The sequence below is a fragment of the Euprymna scolopes genome, chromosome 16, assembly GCF_053919585.1.
Source record: "Euprymna scolopes isolate OS-2025 chromosome 16, ASM5391958v1, whole genome shotgun sequence".
NCBI lineage: Eukaryota > Metazoa > Mollusca > Cephalopoda > Sepiida > Sepiolidae > Euprymna > Euprymna scolopes.
Window position 1 is genome coordinate 90,982,513 of NC_136497.1, and position 23,545 is coordinate 91,006,057.

Consider the following 23,545-nt stretch of genomic DNA (forward strand, 5'->3'; position numbering starts at 1 on the left):
CATCCACGCTACGATTCATCAGGCTTATGCATAAGCCTGGTGAATCCTAGCGTGGACGAAACGCGGAATATTCTGTGTAACTTAATTGGCATATATATTTTATAACTTACTAACTAGCTCTACGTACGTATTTAGCACTGTTGAAGTAAATACTTAAAGTGTATGCATAAAGTTATACTTTCGTATATAAATGTATGTAACTGAATGAATAATCATATATATATATATATATATATATATATATATATATATATGTATTAGAAGGTCGCCCGGCATTGCCCAGTCGTAAAAAATTATATATATATATATATATATATATATATATATATAAATGTATATTGAAAAATATTAATGTATTTTAGCCGATAGAGTTATGAAGGTAAAATAATGTTATATCCTGAATCACGAAGGGCATCCTTCAGTGCTTGATAGGGTTTAAAGTATTTGGACCCTTGTAGAGGGAAATATGCTTTATATATATATATATATATATATATATATATATATATATATATATATATATATATATATATATATATATATATATATATATATATATAAACACAACAGACTTTTAACTCAACATGAAGACTTAAAGTCTATTTCTTCTCCACGGGTCATAAGTCTTAGAGTCACGGTCTAGTGTATTCGATATTCGATTACTGCAACGACATGAACTCCTTTTTTCTTTTCTTTAGTTTTAAACAAGCATGTTGATTTAGAATTTTAGGTCTGCATTTGGTTGGAAAAGTATGGACAGTAAATAGACATTCAGACGCACACATGACATCTCTAATACAGACATAGATAATATGCTCCTCGTTCTTATTCTTGATATGATTATATAGCAGTTTCAAATAAGCTGCGTAAGTATATGCGTACGTCTATCGATGGGCATATATTTTAGATACCGTTTTGTCACCTTTCTATCACCTTTCACGCGGTATGACTACATGTCTCTTAATATATCGCTATCTTCTTTACGTCGTCCCCGGTGTTTTCTCCATTAGTTTTCACTTAATAGACTCGACTCAGCGCCGGAAATAGTTACACGATTTACCCGTTGATTCCACGAACAAATTGTGAGTTATCGAAACGCTTCCACCACTTAATTCTTTCGTCTCCCAAATAAATTATATCCAATAAGCATTAACGACTTAGCCTTGAGGTTACAGTCGCTAAATCAAGTGTAAAACTTATGAGAGTTTCTCCTACAAAAGAACTGATATGATTCAGTAATAACCTGTTCATTAAAAGCTGCGATTATATTGAGAGTAAAACTAGTTGCATATAGTATTTTAATTGGGATGAGTATTATTTATATTAATTTATTTACTGCAGACTATTTTCTCATCTTTATTAGTTGTTGTTTCACGACGTTTCGGCCAACTATTCCTCTGGCCTTCGTCAGGTGGTAACCCCGACGGATAAGAACTTCGAATCTCTGAAAGTTGGCCAAAACGTCGTGAAACAACAACTAATAAAGATGAGAATAATATTCCGCAGTAAATAAATTAATATAAAACTAGTTGCATCCCTCAAAGTAAATGAATGCACAGTAGAATACTTACCAAAATAGCATTTCAAGCGAAATCTGGAATAAACTGCATATTAGTATAATAGAATGTTATTCTCGCGTAACCTACGCACTTTTCCCGCATTTCATTTCAAAATGTAGCCACTTAGCGGTTCTTTACAAAAAGGCATTTCTTTCTCCAACTTTACATGGGGAGAAGAAGAATAGAAAAGAAAAGAAAGAAAACAACATACTGAAGATGGAGTATAGCTCTAAAATATATGTTTGCTATAAATCTCAAACAAGTAAAATATTTGTTTATTTCTCTAATATTACGTTGTGATTTGGCTTTCAAGCGCACTTGATGCGTATTTTATTTTATTCAAAATAAATTAACGTTTTATATGGAATTCACACCCTTCAATTTAAATATATATATATTTTTTAATTTTGGAAAGAAAATATACACCTATAAACACTATATTACTGTTTGTACGTACTGTATCATCCACCTCTCTATTCAATATTTTTAATTGATCTGGGTTCGCTGTTTTATCAAATGGAAAACTCAAACTAATTTGGTGTAAGGTCGATCTGTTCAAAGATAGTATATCAATATCATCGGTATTGTTTTCCTTTATAAAATAGGTGTATATCACAAATTATAATAGTTCGAGAGATAGACTCATTAATCACATATATATATATATATATATATATATATATTGGCCAGCATTTGGTTGACAACCCGTGCTGTGCCGATAAATGTAAAATTGAATGGTTCGAGGTGCTACATAGAGCGGACTCCAGAAACCATTTAAAGATTTTGGAATCTGTCTTTATTGCGGCGCGGAAACCTTCTTTGTGCCGACAGAAAGAAACATCTAACACATTGTTTCTCTTTGGGGAACTGTGAATCTTTTGCCCCCCCCCCATCGTCGTGCAATTATTTTAATCGGTTTTTAAACGTTATTAAACTTTATTTTAGTGTCCTCGTAATTTTTGGCACATTCAATAGTTCCCCATCAGAACTCTTTACTTTCGACATAGTATTATTTTTACGCTATCGATTTTCTCCTGATGAGATTATAGCTGAAAGAGCTCCCGAGAGACTTCCGCCCATTATATTTAAAACTTTATTTCAATTCTGTACCTCTAACCATTTATACATATATATATATATATATATATATATATATATATATATATATATATATATATATATATATATATGCGCCAGGATTGTATAGAAAATATCCACAAATAAGAATTGCTTGTCCTCACGATCTGGGAAACAGGTCAGAAAAGGGATTCTTTGTAAGAGAGAATGTGCAATTGAGAAACAGCGTGTTATGTTACTAATTGTGTATAAGTAGATTGAGAAACCAAGCCAATTTTCGTGGTTGACATCTTCCAATACATTGACTTGGGAACTTATATCCAACGAAATACCATTAGAGTCGCAGTTTAGTAGGATACAGTCCAGTATCGAGGTAGAAGAAACTTCATAACAACCTCTCTGTTTTCATGGTTATCCAAAGCTCGAGTAAGCTAGGTTTTCAAATTCTGGACTAAGTTCTCAGAGCTTAAGGGTATGTTTGGCATAGTCTTTTTTACAGAGTAAGAGATATTCTGCCACATCAAAACGATGAGAGGGGATTGAGGAGTTTAAAATTAATTTTGCTAGCTAAGATATATAATGAGATTATAAAACGGACTGAGTGCACGTTGTCGATCTTACTTATAAGTCATTTTATAAATGTAAAAGGGGCCCTCAAAAGAGGAGGCGATTCAGTTGTTCTTTCGGGGTTTCAGGCAGGTTTTAACGTATTACATTTTGTTGTCATTATAATTAGTAGGGTAGATAGACATAGCGAATATTTGTTGGTTGTAATACAAACAAGGTTCACACAAGTAAATTATTAGCCGACTATGATTGTAAAGGTCGTTGAGAATGTTGGTGGTCGAGTCTATCTCAGACACGAATGTCTTGATCATAACAGTCACCACTTTCGGCTGTTCTATCTTAATAATCTATTTCATCCGATTGACTGAGCCAAAGAGAATGGTTATACCTATGCTCCGCGTAAAGACTTTGAGGACCAATATTCAAAAGAAGAATGGGAAGAAATACTTCAGGAATCTTTAAGGGAAAATGAAGTCATGCCCATTCCTATTGGTATATTTAAGGACCAGATAGATATCCGTAAACATAATTTCAAGGAAAATGTGAAACTTGAAGCCATTAACCCCCTGACCTGAAACGAGATTTGCCCCGCGACCGTGATCGAGATTATTGACGATTAATACGTCATCGTGGAGATTGATGGTTTAAGATCAGAAAGGGAACGATCAAATGTTCAGTTTGGCTGTCATATTGATTGACCGGGCATTTTCCCCGTCAAGTGGTGCAGCTCGAAGGCAATAAGACTCATACCACCACCAGGTTGGAATCGTGATTTCCCCAGGTCTGAATATCTCCATCATTGTAAATCGAAAGCTGCTCCGAGGAATTATTTCGGACTTCTCTGCATGGATGTCCCCTCTCACAAATTCCAACGTGGTTATAAACTTGAGACTGTGAACCTCGAAAATGGCAATCAGATCTGTGCTGCGACCATCACCAAAATTATTGATCGGCTTATGTGGATACATTTGGATAATAGTTCCAAAATGAAGTCGAGTTTAATTGAGGATATCGAGTCTCACAATCTTTTCCCGGTTGGTTGGTCTGAAAGTAATGGATACCAATTGAAACCTCCTCGTAGAACTTCTCTCAGGCGACCACACAGACGACTAGCTATTGTACAACCGGAGCCAATTCAAATTCAGAGCACATATAATAAAATTAAAATAGTTTACATGGAAGAGCATACGTGGTGTCCAAAAATTTACCGATGCTTTTCGGGTCCTTACCTTGCCAAGAGCCGTATAGCTGAGACCCCTAAATTTATTGGGTCCGGACCGATTAAACTGGTGATAAGTGAGGTGCTGACTATGTTGATAAGTGTAGCTTATAAATCGTGCAGGGTTTTACGAGAATGGATGGAGAGACCAACCCAAATATGCATCAGCAAGTGCTTAAAGCCAAGTATAAGGGGAAAAGCTATCGTGTCGTGATTGAGCTATGCCGTAATATCAAGCAACTAGATGAGTTTTATCGACAGATTTGTATCAAACTGGAGTGTTGCCCTAATTTGATCAGTCGTCACTGCATCGATGATGACCACCCAGAGAACTGCTCACATCATACAAAGACGAAATATACCTATTACTCTGGGAAGAAGAGAAAGAAAATCGGCCGTCCTCAAGCGGCTACAGTAACCAAAACCCCGGGCAAGCGACGGAAACGAAGAAAAGGGTAATTGATAAACCAAAAAACTCGATCATCGTTTGATGATGACATCTATGCCGGCAGCACCACCCCAAAAGAGGAAGTAGTGCCCGAAGCTCCGGCCAGGAAGTCGTCATCATCGTCTCCCCCTGTTAGTGAGAGCAGTGTATCTAAGATTGAGGTGAAGAAACCTGCTGAACCAAAAGCACCTTCGAAACGGAAACTTCCTCTCCCAGTAGCCCCACGTTCAGAAATCCACACGCGAAGAGGAAAACTTTCGCGGTATAGCTTTGAAAGAAAAACTCATAAAAAGATAATGATTTTTCCTCCTCTGTCATCGCCTCCCCGACCATCGGAGAGTGAGAGTCAAACTCCTGTCCAAACTGCTGTCCCTGTATCACATACAATTAGTCCAGTCATCAAAGAGGAAGAAGAGGAGGAGCCATAGGAGGAGGAGGAGGAAGATGAAGAAGAAGAGGAGGAGGAGTAAGATGAAGAGGAGGAAGAAGAGGAGGAAGAGGATGACAGTTCTCCGAAAAATAAAGAAGAATAAGAACTTTATGTAGATATTGAATCCAATCCCCTTCACTGGACGGTGACCGACGTTGTCAACTTAATCCGCAAAACTGATTGTGCCCAATTTGGCCGGTTGTTCCGTCAAGAGAAGGTTGATGGTCAGGTCTTGCTTCTGCTGACTCTCCGACAATGCGAGATTATCTAGATGTGAAGCTGGGCCCTGCCATTAAACTATGTCACCACATCGAGAGGGTGAAGATAGTTTTCTACAAACACTACGCCAAGTGAGTTTCTACTCACGTATGTCTATACCCTCCATTTTGCTGGACAGAACGATGACCTTCCTTCCTCAAAACAAACAAAATCGCCTCCATATTCTTTTCTTTTTTGACCTCTCAATCTGTCCACCCACGTTCATCTTGTTGTCAGTCAAAAGCTGTTAATTTATATTTGTTGAATACCTTTCTTCGTGTGGGTCTCAAGATTTTTATTGCTGGGTCAATCGGAAATATCGAAAAATGTTAATTGCACTTGCTTCCAGGCAATGGTCACTTCCCTAGCAAGTCTGGCAACAGTTCTCCTACTGGTGTATGTGGAATGTTGAAAAAGTGGGTGGACAATTAAGATATTCGTCAAGTGGCTAAACTTTGGCCGTGATTCGAGAAACTTTCTCAAACTACTCTCTCTGAAAAAAGTTTTTGCTGAGAAATCTGTCAACATGGTTGTAGAATCTAAACAAAAAGAAAAACAAGACAACAAAATAAAAAAATAAGTTTAGTCTATGTAAAATATATTTAGCCCCACTCTAAATCGCCAAACCGTAAATTGATTAAAAAAATATATATTTCAAAATATGATTTAAATGCTAAAAATACTTTAGTTAAATTAATAGTGGTCATCAATCTCTTGCTAGACTGTAGATAGGATGAAAAAAATACTAAATGTTTAAGTACTGTAATTGACAAATATAAAGACATATATACATATCTGTGTGTGTGTCTGTGTGTGTAATATATATATATATATATATATATATATATATATATATATATATCAAAATTTAGTAATTTCAATTTTATGACATGAAATGGTTAAATTTCAAATCTAGAATTTTTATTATACGCAAGACAAAGAATACATTTAAATAAGTAAATTCCCATAACCTATAGGTTTTCGATGTTTACCCATCTCCTCAGAGGAGAAAATGTTAGCAAATATCTAATTTGCTAAATACAATAAACATAGAAAATCATAATTAAAAGTGTTTAAAGTTTTTAAATCATAGAGTAAGGGAAATTATATATTGGTTCAAAATGAAAAGGATATTGAATTTCATATCCAAATTGTATGTTAAATTCCGAAGTGAAAGTCTTTGGTAACAGTAAGGTAAAGTGATCCAATCCGTATTTTTGAATAATCCACGGCACAAGGTAACAATTCAAAGTAGGCGTAATTCCCTGGTTTTTCCTTTGTTTAGATGAGTCCAGTAAATAAATTATTATATAAGTCTTATGTATGTGTGTATGTATGCGTATATATATATATATATATATATATATATATATATATATATATGTGTGTGTGTGTGTGTGTATGTATGTAAGTATGAACCCTTTTTTTGGGTCAGCGGCCAGCTAGCACCGTGTGTGTTTGTGTGTATGTATGTGTGTGTTGGGGTGGAGAGGGCTCCCGTAAGCCGTGGTGAAGGCAACCTTTCTAGGAGAAGCAAATCTCTGATTAAAAAAAGACATAAAGCGGGAGACCAGTACCCGCATTAAGCTGGTCTGTAGTTTAACTTGTTGCTGGCTATCTTGCTCTTGCTTGCTGCCGGATCTCAACATTTCGAACAGAGAGAGAAACTTAACTGTCGTACAAAGCTAAGACGCTGTAACATCATCTGTGTATAGATACGCCCTCATGCATTTGTCTATTAAAATGGTTCTGTGGTGATGGAAGTAATTTTTGGGCTCATGGACTTTAAGTGTCTGAGGGAGTGGCACTCGTCTGACAAGACGTTGCAGTCATCATGTATGTATGTATGTATGTATGCATGTATTTACGTATTAGGGTTGTACAATTAATCGGAATCGGTATTGGAAATCAGAAAATCCGAAATTTTGTCTGGTATCAAAATCGAAAAAAACTTGGCTTCAGAAAAGTGCTACGATCGTGTACCTTCATCTCATTGTGCCCCCTTCTCCCCTGACCTGAACCTACTGGACTACTTCATACGTAGAGAACATTACAAACATGACCTCCCACAAGACCAAAGCAAACCCGAGCTCCGTACTAGTATCGAGACGATGATTGAGGTTGAATACGGCTACATTAAATAGATATCACCCTTACTACATAATCAAGCTAGATGAATGTATTTTGCAATAAAGTTTTTAAATAAAGATGTCGTATTGTTTTGTTTATGACGACAACTTTATCGTTCCACCCTCTCTTTATATATATATATATATATATATATATATATATATATATATATATATATATATATATATGCGAAGGAGGTTGTTGGTGTATGTAAATGCTTTGAGTTCTGAGGTCAGTGCATATGTGTATGTGCATGCATGTGGTTGTGTTGATTTGATGAGTTGTGCGTGTTTACAAGAGCCTCACGTTTGTCACCTCATCAATATGTCTATTGCTTCTTCACGACATAGAAATAATTCGTGTCCATTGTGATCAATATATCGATATTCCAATTACTGTGTCCAATTGCCAGCTTATATTCAACCTTGTTTCACCTTTCTGTATATTGTACAAACGCAACTACCTGTCTACACGACAAAGGTGTGTAGCGTGATGATCTTTTTCTGAGGAAAAAAAAACAATTTAGTGCAGATGAAGTCGATAGGATTTCGGGAAGATTATGAAAGTTGTGTTTTCTAGAAAAGTGGCAAATTTTCTTTATAATAATCACGAGTCGGTGTGTGTGTTTGTAACAACGGCTACTACAGAAGTAGCTTAATATTCTCAAATCTATTTCCTCATACATCAATATTTACTCTTATTTGTACTTATGTAGTACAATGGAGCAGCTCTCTTCTGGGGGAGCTAGGGGTTTCTACATTAATAATCTTTATGCCTAACATGTAACTGACTGTGCTCGTGGGAAGATCTTGTGGGGACATACATACCCTTATAATCACTAAGATGGACTTATCCATTAGCCATATAAGCAGCAAGTATAGACCGTTCAATGAGAGCTATCCGGATGTCGTACATAGACGACTCCCCACGGACTTACTAATCTTCCTGTATCACTAACCCTGTTCTGGATATAAATGTTCTTCGTATTCTCACCAGTTGTCGTGTTTTCCTACTTTCACCTTTCCCGACTCCACTACAGAAGCAAGAAAGAAATTCGTTATAATTGAAGAAAAATACATGACGAATTCAATACCTGTTGTCAATCAGGTATGATTCGAGCCAAAGATAGACAGTTGCTTATAACATTCAACTAAATCTTAACGATGTGAGACCCCAGATTCGAAAAGTCAAACCCTAAAAGAACTCGTCATCGAGGCCTGTAAAAACAGAACAACATTTAAATACTATGCATGAATGTCTCTCTCTCCCTCGTGCGTTCCTTTTTCGCCCTCTTTCTCTTTTTCAATGAAGAAAGAGAGGAGACTATAATTGTATCACTGAAATAGTCCAAGCTTAGATTTTGTGCGTGACAGACGCATAGTAGTTTGCGGCCTCCGCCACAAAAAGATGTTAACTCATTATGCTCTTCCAGTGTTAAATAAAAGAATTATATTTGTATATAAAACTAGCTGGGGTACCCGGCGTTGCCCGGGTGTTTAGAGGTGAGTGGGTGGGTGTGTTTGTTTGACGTGTGTTAAATCAAAACAAAAGATAAGCTAATTAATATTCCTGAACGAACGATGTTAAAAAAATTTTTAAATTCGGAAAAACAAAAACTAAAAATGAAAATTAGAACGTGATGGAAAAAAAACGAACGTGATTTTTTTAATTACATTTTCACCCCAAACAAGTCACATTGCCACTTTGATGTAGGGAGCTACTATCAGGGACATAAGCTACAGGGGTACTATGTGAGGAGTTGGGCAGCAAGATGTCGGTTACCGTTATACTTGAACTTCAGCATGTCAGTACAGTTGATGAAGCAGGAAGTCCAAAGTCTAGCGGTTCTGGGGAAGAAACTACTGGAGTAGAAGGCTCTCTTACATCTAGGGATCTGAAGGGGTGAGATTTTGCTGCGTGTCGGGTTTGTCGGGGGTATTTACGTCGATGAGGTACAAATGCTTGCAGTTCGTCGGAGCATTCACCGTTAACGAACGTGATGCAAAACTCACGATGTTAAAACTTCTTTTAAAAATGTGAAAGAGAAAAGGAAAACCCACAGCGAACGCGGCATAAATAACCCTGTTTCAGTTGGCGAGGAGTTAGATGGAAAGTAAAAGTACTAACCCTGTTTATACTTTTAAAAACGAACAAAAACAAAAAAAAACAGCAAAAAAATGTTTTTGGAGAAAGGTAGACCGGAGCCCGAAGCCTTGAAGGTTATAGTCTGACGACATAGGATTACGTCATGAAGCTACGGACTTTAAAAAGAGTCAAAAATAAGCGTTTAAAAATGAAGGTGGTTTTCTAGGTCTGATATCATGCTATAGCAGGAGCAGAAGCAGGAACAGAAGCAGGAGCAGAAAAAAATTTGTTGTAAGATAAAAGTGGCCGAAATAAACGAAATTTACGACGTCGTTTCGTAAGTGTAAGATATTATGATCTCGGTAGCATATAAAAAGTTATAAAAATGAGCGAGCAAGCCGAGAAGCAGCCGGAAATAAACCTTTGCCGGTCATACAGAAAAAATGCAGACACACACAATCACACACATTTTCGCTTTTATATATATATAGATGACTTGTTTGCTATTTATACAAGCGTTCTAGCTGCAACAATATCATTCTTTTCAGCAGAGGTCCCTTATGTCTGCCTGCAATAACGCCTTGAGGATCAGACCTGCCAACTGATTACCGTCGACGCCATATCGACACCTTGATATAAGGGATGTGCCTATCGTTTGATAGCGTTTGATCGTGTCTAACAGCCGGGGAGCTGGTTGCCGTTCCCAGGACGAGTCTCAACCAAGTAACTCTCCCCGTGTAAATGATCGGGTGGCATATTGATTCCGTAAAACCAGAATACACCTTGAGTAATAAAAAAACACAGCGGCCCTAACCATGCACGATCACGAACATTGTAACATTTGCAAACCAGGAGACACCCTAAGACAAAACAATTCCATGGACACAACAACCCAAGACATCAACCACTAGATGAAGATAAATCAACTGAAAACACAACACCGGCCAAGCACTTGACTTAAACAACTCTAGAAAACGACCACTAGACGAATCAAAATCCACGGAACCATAACAATGCAAGAAATCCAACTTAAAAACATCCATATTAATCCAGCATCTACAGAAGACGTCATAAAATTGCAGAAAACTAAGGTAGATGATTATTTCCTCTGATCTTCTTTGTTACGTTGCAAATTTATTGGTTTTAAAAATTTGTAAATATTATTTTGTGGATAGAGCTTTTTGTTTAAAGGTCGACTACAACGAAAATAATATATATATTTGGACTAAATGGCTATCTCTAACCAAGCCCAATAAAGCAGAGCCCTCACAAGTGGCTCGAAGATCCTAATTTTTACTGGAAAACCGTATGACTCTACGCCATGTCTAGGAGCTCTAAAAAAAAGAAAAAGCGGATCTACTAGCTTACAGACCCAGAACTAGTAAACCTGGCATACGACTTTACAGACGGCCTAGTATCGGTAATGATCGACTATCTCGATGATAATTCGAACTGCAGCAGTAAGGATCTGCTCGATCAAGTAGCAGCTCAGTACGGCGAGTTCTCAAATGCTACCTATGATGCTCAGACTCTAATAAACAAGATCGAGGAGAGGTACTGGTGGGCTTAGCAAGTAGGATGAACAGACTTGATAGACCCAAAGATAAGGAATGGTTAAATTGAGCAAGTGCAATTAGCTGAATTCCCTATAGATGCGTTAATTAACCCCTTTATCAATGCGGATGTGGTCAGATCAAGTCCAACAACATTATCGGAGGCCTTGTCAACTGTGAGACAACGCGAGTGACTCCGAAGTTGTCATATAAAAGAGTAGCTCATTAAATAACATTAACTGGATTTAGGGACCAAGGGGTGGGGGCTCAAATTAGATTTAGGGTACTCAAAGCTGAATTCTACAGCAGTAACTCGATTTATGCTGTAAGGAGTAAGTTTTGTGGATGTGCTTCGGCAAGACCGCAGTAAGTGCATTTCAACCATAATGGGCTAGTACGAGTCTGAAAATGGTCACCTGGAGAAGAACAAAATACTTCAGTTAAGAAAAAAGAAAAACCAAGTGACCCTCAAAACCCATTCACTACCAACCTAATCAGAAGTTAAATACAAATACATGCAAATCTTAAAAAAAAAAGGAATAACTCTGATGATGATGAACACCAGAGGTTACGGATGTCTAGAAAGCGGGGAAAGCGAACCAAAACCGGCTCACCGAAGACATAAATCGGCCAATAAAATACAGAAAAGTAGAGAGACCTAGGGATACAAACTCCCCAACCATAGAAGTAACTACTTAGTAGCTAAAGGAGTTTTTCCTGTGGATGATTTGCATTGAGAAAACCAGATGGAACCAGAGATAATTGCTTCCGCCAAACACTTTCCGTGATCATGAGGATATAATAGTGGAAAAATATTAACACTTCTTCCGTAAAGAAATGGCATATAAAAAAGAAGAGAATATCTCAAACCCAGTTTTGTAATCTTCCAAATATAATACATTATATTTATTGTCGGAGTTTTGCCCATCGAGTTTAGGGCATTATCATGATGTATTCCTTAATATATCAAGATATACCAGATTTTAAATGAAATGTTGTTACGTGGTTGAGTCTAGGATTATAAAACATGCAAAATATATTTAAAGTATAAAATAGAACTCAGAGTTGAAATAAATATGTAAAGTATTTATAATACATAAAAGCAAAGAAACAAAATATTTGCAAATGATCTAAGGGAGCAGCTAGAACATATACTCAAATAAATTATCACCTAAAATATATTCATAAAAAGAGTACGATACTAGTCAGGATGTATGTTCAGATATATTATAGTAGTAAACGACCGCTACATATTAAGCTAAACTAGAATTGCATTATTATGTTACATATATTAGCTATAACATGAATATCAAAGGGCGACAGGCGGTTCATTAGTTGCTAACAGATTCATCAGAATTCTATGTCCATCCGGTATTTTTTTTAAGTAACTGTTTAATCCTGGATTTATCATTAAGTTGGCTTCAATGAGTGCCTTGCCTCACAAACATGTAATCATTCTTAGTACGGTGCATAACTATTTGAGGCTGTTCTGCGAATCTCTGCAATATCGTTTTCGACAACATATGCTGCGACTGGGCATGCCTCATGTGAAACATATAATATATGTAGCAACTAGATGTGTGGCGTCCTGCTTATCTCTCTTAACTATACACAGATCAGCATCTGATTAAACTGTGTCTCAGGAAGTTTAACTAAGTACACTTGTAATAAGATTCGGTGGCAGTAATTTCAGGTAGCTCAAAATTAAGATATAGCGAACTGTATAAAACTGTGAATACGATCATTTTATTCTGCAAGTTTTGCTTTACTATGTTCGGTGACGACCAACCTTTCCTATCATGGTTCTTAAATTCTAGCTATTCTCTTTTGAGTCATTGACCTCATATTTTCCAGCTACATAAATATCGCTGTTGACATGTCTTAAAGCAGAGGTCGTGAATGCCAGGCAGATACGACGGGCTTTAAATATTGGAGATTATATCGTCCTCTTTTAGAGTTTGTCAACATGAACAGGTGAAAAATATGATGAAATTACTTGTTTTCATTCGAACATGAAACAACTATGCTCTCATATGTCCGTAATAATGTCACCTCTGTAATAGATACCCGATATGTGTTGTGCATAGAACATTGTGAGGACACTCAAAGTTTACACATAACATAGATATTCAAGGTCTAGACATAACTAGCATTATATCATATTTAAATGTATATAACGGAAGTGGTGTATATATATATATATATATATATATATATATATATATATAAAAGTGAACGGGTCTCTGTGTGTGTCTGTGTATGTATTTGTTTTTGTATATTTTCCTACTCAATAACTTGTAATCCATTTTCGGCCAGAAATTTGGCTGTTAAGGGGTCAAAGTTCAACGATTTTACTTTTGAGAACTCTACCAAACTCCTCCGCCAATTCTTGGTCTAAGCACTTGAAATTTTAGATATAGGTTGCTTGGACATGGATCTAACTTAATAACTTGATGTGAGCCCAAAACAATAAGTGTTAAGGTCATGATAGGGGTAAAATTTTTAAAAATTCACCGCTTTTTTTTTTTTTTTTGCTCAACATATACCTCTAAACACCCGGGCAACGCCGGGCTGAAATGCTAGTATATATGTATATATAAAAGTGAACGTGTCTCTCTGTGTGTTTGTGTACATTTCCCTAAAATATATTACTCTGTCAATTTTCAGTCTACAGACTCGAAATTAGATATACAGGGTACTGAGATTTGGGAAAATCTTTGTCATTCGTTTTTGGCCAGGAATTGGGCTGTTAAGGGATTAAAGTTCAATAATTTGACCTTTGAAAACTCTACATAACTCCTCCGATATCTTTGGGTATAAACAATCGAAATTTTAGATATAGGTTCCTTGGACATGGATCTAACTTAATAACTTGATTTCAGCCCAAAACAATATATGTTAAGGGGTCATAATAGAGGTCAAATAAAAAAAAATGACCTCTGCGGTCTCTACCAAATTACTCAGACATTTTCCGGTCTAACAATTTGAAAATTTACATAAAGGGTATTCAGAAATAGGGCAAGCTTTTTAATCGGTTTGGATCGAAAATTTGAGCTACCAATATATAAATGTAAGTATGTATGTATGTATGTATGTATGTTTGCATGTCTGCCTAAAACTTTTGACAGCGGCGGCGGATTTTCACAAGATCACGATCGTTTTGAAGCTGGACCCTTCAGACGACAAATAGCGAAAAATGTTCTAAAAACATTAATTTATTCACTTTACACTGAGGACTTTCCAACAAGGGTGGTCGATTTTTTCGCCGATATTTTCGAAAATCATACCCTCTTTTCGATTGTCTAGCCTTAATTTAAACCTACGTTATTTCCGGTTTCGCGGTGGTCGTAACAGTAAAGACGTCACGTTTTTCCCGTTCTTTTCCTCCTTCGCGGTATGGGTTCGAGCCTACCTTCCTACTACCACTTTTTTTTGCTCAACATACACTTTCAATCACCCGGGCAACGCCGCGCTGAAATGCTACTACATATATATATATATATATATATATATATATATATATATATATATATATATATATATAATGCCCATTTCTGGGCACGTTTAACAACGATTGTATATACCTCCTGTAGATCTTGGTGGCGCACTTTAAAGTAGCCCAATATCTATAATCTTTCTTTTACGACCAAATGACACCGCAAGAAAATATTCAATTCTTTTTCCAACAAGATGGCGCTACATGTCACACATCTAACAGATTACTGACATAAGTCCATGACATTCTTACGGAAGAAACTTTTCATCATGTGATTTTTTATCTTTAAGGGACTATAAAACAAAAAAACTTTATGCCAATAACCCACACAATCTAAACCAACAAAAGGAGAACATTGCCAACGCTATCAGGAGAATCACCAGAGAAGAATCCTTGTTAAACGCGCCCAGAAATGCATAAACGTCAATGGAGAGCACTTCTTTTATAACACTATATGTAATTAAAACAATGCGACAGGTAATTTAAACAATAAACGAATGTTCTTCCTCTCCACTACACTTTCTGGGCTACTATATATATATATATATGGGGGATTGGGTATTTGTGTATTATATTATAATAGCATGGGTGCCCAGTAGTGGTAATAGGCAGGCAGGCTTGAATCCGTACCGGAGAGGAGGAAAAGAATGTGAAAAACGTTAGGCCTTTGCCGTTGCGTCCATCGCCAAACCAGAAGTGGCGAAGATTTAAATTAAGGCTAGTCAATCGAAAAGAGCTACCACTTCCTGAAGAAAAGTGCCCAGTTGATGATGACGGAATTTATGTTTTTAGCTAAAGTTTCGATATTTGTCCTCCGAAAGGTGGAGCTTTAAAACGATAACCATCTCGTGGAAATCCGTCCCCTTTGTCAAACGTTTTAGGCAGACATACATACATACATTTAAGCACAAATGAATAATAAATATTATTTGTCTGTGCGCATGCGTGTGTGACCAAAAACGCCCAGTAATCAGTCAGAAAACAATACAAGCAGTCAACATGAATGAGTATGCATAAGAAAATACACGGGCATATTTTGCTACTATTTTCGTTGCATAGGAACATATGTATCAAAAATATAGTGACCAATATCACGCAAAGAAGCTTCTTTGTCAGAAATCTTAATCGAGCTACAAGACAGCAAGATGAGGTAGATAAAAGAAATAAAGGTTTTGATGTTAGTCGATATTTCTGAAATAAATGCTTTTTCTTCTACCTTTCGCATGCGCGTTAGAATAATTCTGCATACATAGGCACATCATACTTGCATGTCGTTCAATCGATTGTTTCGATCCAACGAGAACTGAGTGCTTTCCAGATACGTTTTTCGACATGAAACGATTCTAGGTTTGTTTTTACTTGCGTTACATGCATGCATACAATAAACATGGCTTTTGTGTTGATCTACAAGCTGAACGTAAGCATGTTCTTTACAAGTTCACTAATGTTATACCATAATCATTAATACTGCAAAGTGCAGTGTTCTTTTTCGTTTTTACCAACGAGTCAACACTTCTCAAAATTTGAATGCCAATCAAGGATAAGGGTTCATGAGTGTAAGGAAGTCAGTGAGACACCAGTGTAGTGATCGGTCCAGTCCAGTCCAGCGCAGCTGTAGCCGACATTGAACGAGTTTGTAGCGTAATTCAAATCTTGTCGGTAACTGAATACTTGATGCTTCGCCAGGACTATCAAGGGTATTTTTATCGTGACTCCATCACTACATGGGGTGCTAACCACGGCTTAAGAGAATCTCATCTACCCAGGAGATAAGGATAAGTTTCTCAACCTGATATTTTACTTCGTAGTACATACAGCGCCTCAGCTTCCCAAATGGTCACCCATCTGGCATTGGCCAGGCTCAGCGTTACGTATCTTCGGTGATCTGCCGAGAACCGGTGTGTCATCGTGATTGTGCCTTATAATAGAAATTGATCGGTACTAGTTGAAATTGAGTAGAATTTGATTAATTAAGGAGTCGGCTAAAAAATAGCTTGTTTACATTGAATTTTAGGACGACCATGAAAGGCAGGCTCGTGGTACAGAGTTCCACGAGAGGGCAATTCTATGTAAGAAGCTTTGTTCGTCAGTATTGCGTATGGATTTAGGCACAGATAGAGAGTAAGGGAAATTGTTGACAAATTGTACCTGGACGAGTGTTTGTTGCGAAAGTTTTCAAGTTCAGTCGAGAACCTGCCATGAAAATAACGATAGAGCAAAAGATAGACTCACAACATCTTTTCTGTTTAAGGAGAAGAGGATGTCATATATTAGGTCTCAAAGCCGGTTGTGAACCCTGCTTACACAGAGAAAATATATCCAGAACATTATAGCGTTTCCTTTTAAACGATGTTGCAGTTATAGCCGCAGACCTTAGTCGTGTACACTACAACGTTTACAACAGCTAATACGTACTAAAATGTCAGAATTTTTACAGAAGATTTGTCTACAATTTTGAAAGGCTGTTAATTAGCATTGTTTTTACTAATGTATTACCATTATAAATGCTTAACTCCACTCAAGCTTTATTGTTAATGAGATCGCCAGTTGATAATAGTTAACAGCATGGAAGGATAATAAACGATTCGTAAAATGTTAAGTGGGTGGCTAAACAAGAATTTATTAACATTAAACTTGAAAATAATCTTAAATAATTCTCCTGCAAAAAATGCTTAAATAACTTCCAGTTTAGGATGAAGTAATCTATATTATGCTACTCTAAGTTTATCTGTTTGTCTGCTTCACAGTTTCCAAGAAACTACTGACTCGATCGATGTTTTGTATGGAGCTTTATTATGATAAGGTGCAGCGAACTAAGTAATGTATTATCCTTTCTATGTATAGTATAGAGATTAATAACGATTAATGCAAATACGTCACCACCATACTGATAATAATTTTTGCTCTAGCTGTTTTCTTAGAAACTACCAGGCAAATATGGCTAAGATTTTTTATGCATCTTATCTATGGTAAGGTGCAGCAAACTAATTATTATGTTATCTGTTCTATGTATAGACTGATTAAGATTCATACGATTTGTATTTAATGTAAAAGTAAGTACACGTTTAGCCATATTCAACAATCAATTTAGCATATAGCACTCATATACGGCATAATCACGTTGACATACCGGTTCCCATCAGATCACCGAAGTTAAGCAACGTTGAGTCTGGTCATTGCTAAAATGGGGTACCAATTTAGCACTTCCAGGTGCTGTATGTAGGAGAATGTTGACACCTCCCTGCAAAAAGTTGCAAAAAACTAACGTCGTCACCTCCCCTAACGGGGATATACATATGACTGGGGACCGCTTGTGAATTTCATATTTCGGAGGAATCCGGTTAAATCCGAATAGGATTGTCGCTGACTTCACACATAGCACTAAGCCCCATGTGAGCCAATGATAATTGTTGTTGTTGTTATTATTATTATTATTATTATTATTATTGGCTCACATGGAGCTTTCACACAAGTCAACAAACAATCTGATTGGAAACCTGTGGTGTTCGCTGGAAGCTGAGTGACAACAAGTCTCCGCAGACGTACAGCTCTCTTCACCTCTTTCGATAGCATTTGCAAATGAATTTGCATCATCGCAACAGCCACTTACCATTGATTTCTCGCTGGTAGTGGCCATTGGTTTATACTGGGATTTGAGTGGCACTCAGCCTCCTCAAGGTCCCAGTTCTCTTTGCGCTTGTCCAGCCGAGGTCTGGTTAGCGCTCTCTCCGAGGTCTTTCAGTCCTTCTTGACCCTTCTCGGCCTTTGGTATCACTTTTTCATTGGGGGGAACGGATATGAAACAATGGGGGAGATGCATGATGGGGGTGTAAAACTTGTAGATATGCAGCGTCGGTGTTCTTCATTCCCTGTAACGCTTAGTCGTTATATTGCCTTGTATTATTCTCCGCATTCAAGGGTTTTCCTTAATATTTCAGTCGTTTTCATTATCGTTAGTCGTTGTACGTTTGCAGTTATTCCTCTGATTTCAATTTCTGACATTTTATTTTCGAAGTTTTTCAGAATTGTTCCTAGTGCTCCTACTATTATCGGTACCATTTTGACTTTCTTCGTCATCCAAATCCTTTTTAACTCTCTGGCTAGCTCTGTGTATTTGCTTCGTTTCTCCTTTTCTTTCATACTCACCCTGTGGTCAGCTGGGACAGCAAAATCTACGATTTGGCAGGATTATTATTATTATTATTATTATTATTATTATTATTATTATTATTATTATTATTATCAATATTATCATTATTATTATTATTATTATTATTATTATTATTATTATTATTATTATTATTATTATTATTATAAATTTTCATGAAGTCTCAATTTATTGTAAACACTTGCACTATACCATACTTTTGATTATCGGTTAAGTCATGTAGGTCTCCAAATACTACTACTACTACTACTACTACTACTACTACTATCCTAAGGGGGCAATTTTGACAGGGCGTGTCCTTGGAATATCAGATGTGTTATAGATTAATGAAGATGATACTCTCACTACCAATAAAAGTAACTGCTACGCTTAGTGCTAATAATAGAACTAGCCATCTAAAACTGCGGTCCATAGTTTAAACTATGAGGCTAGTATTATTTAGCATGGAGCCATTTTAACACATGTTCATACATTATTCGGAAAATAATCAGTTTCAGGACATTTTAAATACCTTTCTGACTGTACATTGTCATCAGTAAGTTAACATGGGTTTAGAAGATTGGAAATATTTTTTAAATAAATTGTATTGTGGGTTGGATAATGTCGTATGTATTTTTGATTGGCTGAATAGGTAAGATTATAAAACAAGTTCCACTGAAAAAATACCAACAATCAATCGATTCCCAGAAAAAATGTTTCTACGAATCTTAGTAATGATAATAATGCGCAGATATTGCATAAAAGAAAATCCCTTTTGCTCTTATTCGCCCTAAATAAAACTATCTGGAACCATATCTTTGGGAACACTATGCAAGGGGAAGGAGGCCTAATGTCTATTCACATTATTCCAAAGTGTAGTCGTTTTAGGGAATAAACTATCAGTATAGAAGACTTTCTGAATCTCTAAGAGGAAGGGATGATTTTTCTTGCTTGTTGGGTTAGTCAAGGGTATTTACGTCATGAGGCATAAATGTTATATGTTCATTAAAGCACATTCCAATAAAATACTTGGTAAACACGCACAGAGATACAACATTGCGGTGATAAGACAGAAATTAAAGCTTGATAGTACGGAACATATTACGTTGTATACCTTTTTAGACTCTGCCATAAAACGAGAAACTATTGGTAGTTCCACCAGCTCAGATGTAGCACAAATACTTCATACATAGTCAAACAGACGGAACGTTTGAGTATGCTTCTAGTATGGGAGAAAGAGTCAACTTTCTTGGCAGCAGCTTTTGCAATATCTTCAATGTATATATTCGAGATATGTATTATAAATAGAATAAATTAATTCATCGATTTTATAGTGTATAACAGCACTCATTTGTTTGGTTTAATCTATAAATGACTTACTAGTTTCAACTAGTATATTAATTAGATATTACTATACTTTTCTCCTTCGTTAAAAAAGGACAAATGTTATAGTCCATTTACTAAGCGAAAGTCTACGATTTGACAGGATTTTTATTTCTCGTTAACTGCAACGACATCTGCTCTTCTTGCTTGGATGGATTTGTCCGTCTGTATGTCCATGTCCAATGGGATTTTGTGGTTCTCGTTTTCGATTGCTGTTGCGGATTTATGCTTGTACCATTTGTCTGTACGCTCAAAATGCATTCGTTTGCACAATTCCCAGTGTACCGCCCTCCCCACTTGATCATGCCTGTTTTTGTATTCCTTATGGGCCAGTTTGCTGCATTCACTTACTATATGGTTTAGCGTTTCGTCTCTTTTTATTATTATTATTATTATTATTATTATTATTATTATTATTATTATTATTATTATTACAAATTTTCACTTGCACTATACTACACTTTTGAATGGTACCTTTTGATCACCGATTAAGTCATGTAGGTCTCCAAATACTACTACTACTATAATCATTATTATTATTGTTATTATTATTATTATTATTATTATTATTATTATTAGTAGTAGTAGTAGTAGTAGTAGTAGTAGTAGTAGTAGTACATTTTCGTTGGCTGAAGCGTGTATAAACTTATTATTTACCTATTGTAGACGTGAATCAAGATTCATGAGGTTTGCAGACAAAATCACCCGGGCGCCGGTCTTAGTTCATGGAAAGGTTTATTAATGCAGACAACATGAGTCATTCAAAAAGAAAACGGGGCGAGCGGGATATGAAGAGTTTAACGTGTGTACTGCTGCGTCAAAGAAAGAGAAACAGTGAAAATGTGGACACAACGTTAGGCAGAAGGCTAGATAGTTTGTCAGGTTACACACAGAGCTATTGTTCGCGACTGCCATCCCATCGAAAACGGCTAATTTTTACGCGCCCACTTTGCTTGAAGTGGCAAAATACTCTCATTGCCGAAAGTCAAGCGATGTTGTCGACTTCCGTCAGCTAAAAATTAAATCTTAACTTTTCATATTGTCAATCACACTCCCATTTAGTAAGCGACTTTTGTTCCGTAATAATAGCAATCTAATGTTACAGCTACATGTGTTTTACATGATAAAAAGCATCGACTAATTAACCAGAATAATACTGAAGAAATGTTCATTATTATTATTATTATTATTATTATTATTATTATTATTATTATTATCATCAGTAGCAGTAGTAGTAGTAGTAGTAGTAGTAGTAGTAGTAGTAGTAGTAGTAGTAGTAGTATTCTAATTTTACCAGCCCCGCCACATATGGGATGTCAAGAATGTTTCAGACATAATTTAATGAAATAGTATTAATTAGGTTTTTCGGACTACTGTTGTTATTTTTAATGTTATTTTTACAATTTTTCGGTCGTGTTTGGGGTGTATCTTGTAAAACTTGGGGGTAGTTATGACTTACTCGAAAATCTGCATGGACCTTTGGCGTAATGGATAAAGTAGTTGGAAACAATTTGTTTTAAGTTGCACTTTTCTTGAGCTTGCTGGGGCGATACTAAAAATACAACGACAAATTACTTTGGATTTATACACAGTCATAGCTTGCAGAACGAGAAAACGCTATCACTGTGGTTTAAAAAGAAAGAACCCTCAAAAAATTCCGTGTCGACTTCTGATTTAATAGAATAAATAGGTTCGGAGGTTACATCGACCGGAACGTTGTGAAAATAACACTCAAGATGAGAACAGTAGACTGAAGAATCCAAATAATACGAATAATCAATTCTCATCTAAAAAATTCGGAAACAGTGGAATGGGTTTAGAAAATGTGTAAGCGTTTACCAATATCAATATTCACAGTAATGCAATATTCAATTACTCCTGACAAAACACTGAGTTGGGCATTTCTGTGGAGTATATTTAAAAGCTTTTAAAATTGACTAGAGTACACACAGCTATGAAAAGAGAAAATATACGCATAGAGGAACACACAAACACACACACACACGCACAATTCTATGTTAGATGTAATCATTTACACGTTTAAAGTTTTCTAACTTCGATGCAATTGCTTTATACTGTTATTGGGTGAATAAGTGTGTTATATTTATGGTGACTTTGTGTTTCGAAAACGAAATGTTTCTAAGTAGATCGCTGGTTACATAAATGTGAAGAAAATATTCGAGAGGGATGGAAAGTGAAATAGTGAAAGAGAGTTGTTATGACGAATTCTACATAAAAGATATTTTGTAAACATTAAATCACGAGTGCAGACATACAGGTAATACATGCATACATGCAATCATATATATATATATATGTATATATATATATATATACACATATACACAGACAGACACACACACACATATATATATATCAATATGTATAGGCACATACTAATGAAAATACAGATGCGCGCACACACACACGCACACACACACAGATATATATATATATATATATATACATATATATATATATATATATATATATATATATATATATATATATATATATATATATATCCGGTACATTTTCTATTGCGTACTAATGACCATCTACGTCTGTGCACTGAGGCATTTTCTGATCGAGCAAACCAACCTATATTGCTTTTGATTGACATCAAAACGTCAACTTTCAATTAAACCTTGTTGTTAGCGCTTCTTTGAAAATTGCTCGCGATTGTCTGCACTTAACATTTTTTTAAATAAAAAATAATGCATTAAATATGAGACAAAATTACAACATAAATTCCATCAGAGACCGCCAATTTACTTTGGAGAACCTAAAAGGTTTCTCTAATGTATTCATACATGTACACACACTACACACACACCCATTATCGTACAGTTAAACACACCCACACACATGTACGTAACTATTATTTTATCTATATACATATATAATATTATTATATAATATACTATGTTGAGTATAGATTTTAGTATTGACTGCAACAGTGCTCAATATATATAGAAGTTTAGTGGCAGTACTATGAAAATAAATACATACTAATAAGATACGCAAAGTCTTCGGGGAGAATTGGCAAGCTGGTGTACCATGGACGGAGAGGTAGCATAGATGCCTCTGTGTAACTTAATTGGCATAAATGTATTTTGTCATACTATTAAATATATGCGCATATATAAATAAGCAGTTCCTATTCTTATTTGTCTCTGTTTAAAACCGCACT

At 35.9% G+C, this 23,545-nt stretch overlaps 1 pseudogene; it reads left to right on the plus strand.

The window, feature by feature from the left end:
• Nucleotides 1–3,679: 3,679 nt before the first annotated feature.
• The window catches only part of LOC145296202 (scm-like with four MBT domains protein 1), a 34,399-nt pseudogene continuing 14,533 nt past the window's right edge, over nucleotides 3,680–23,545 (plus strand).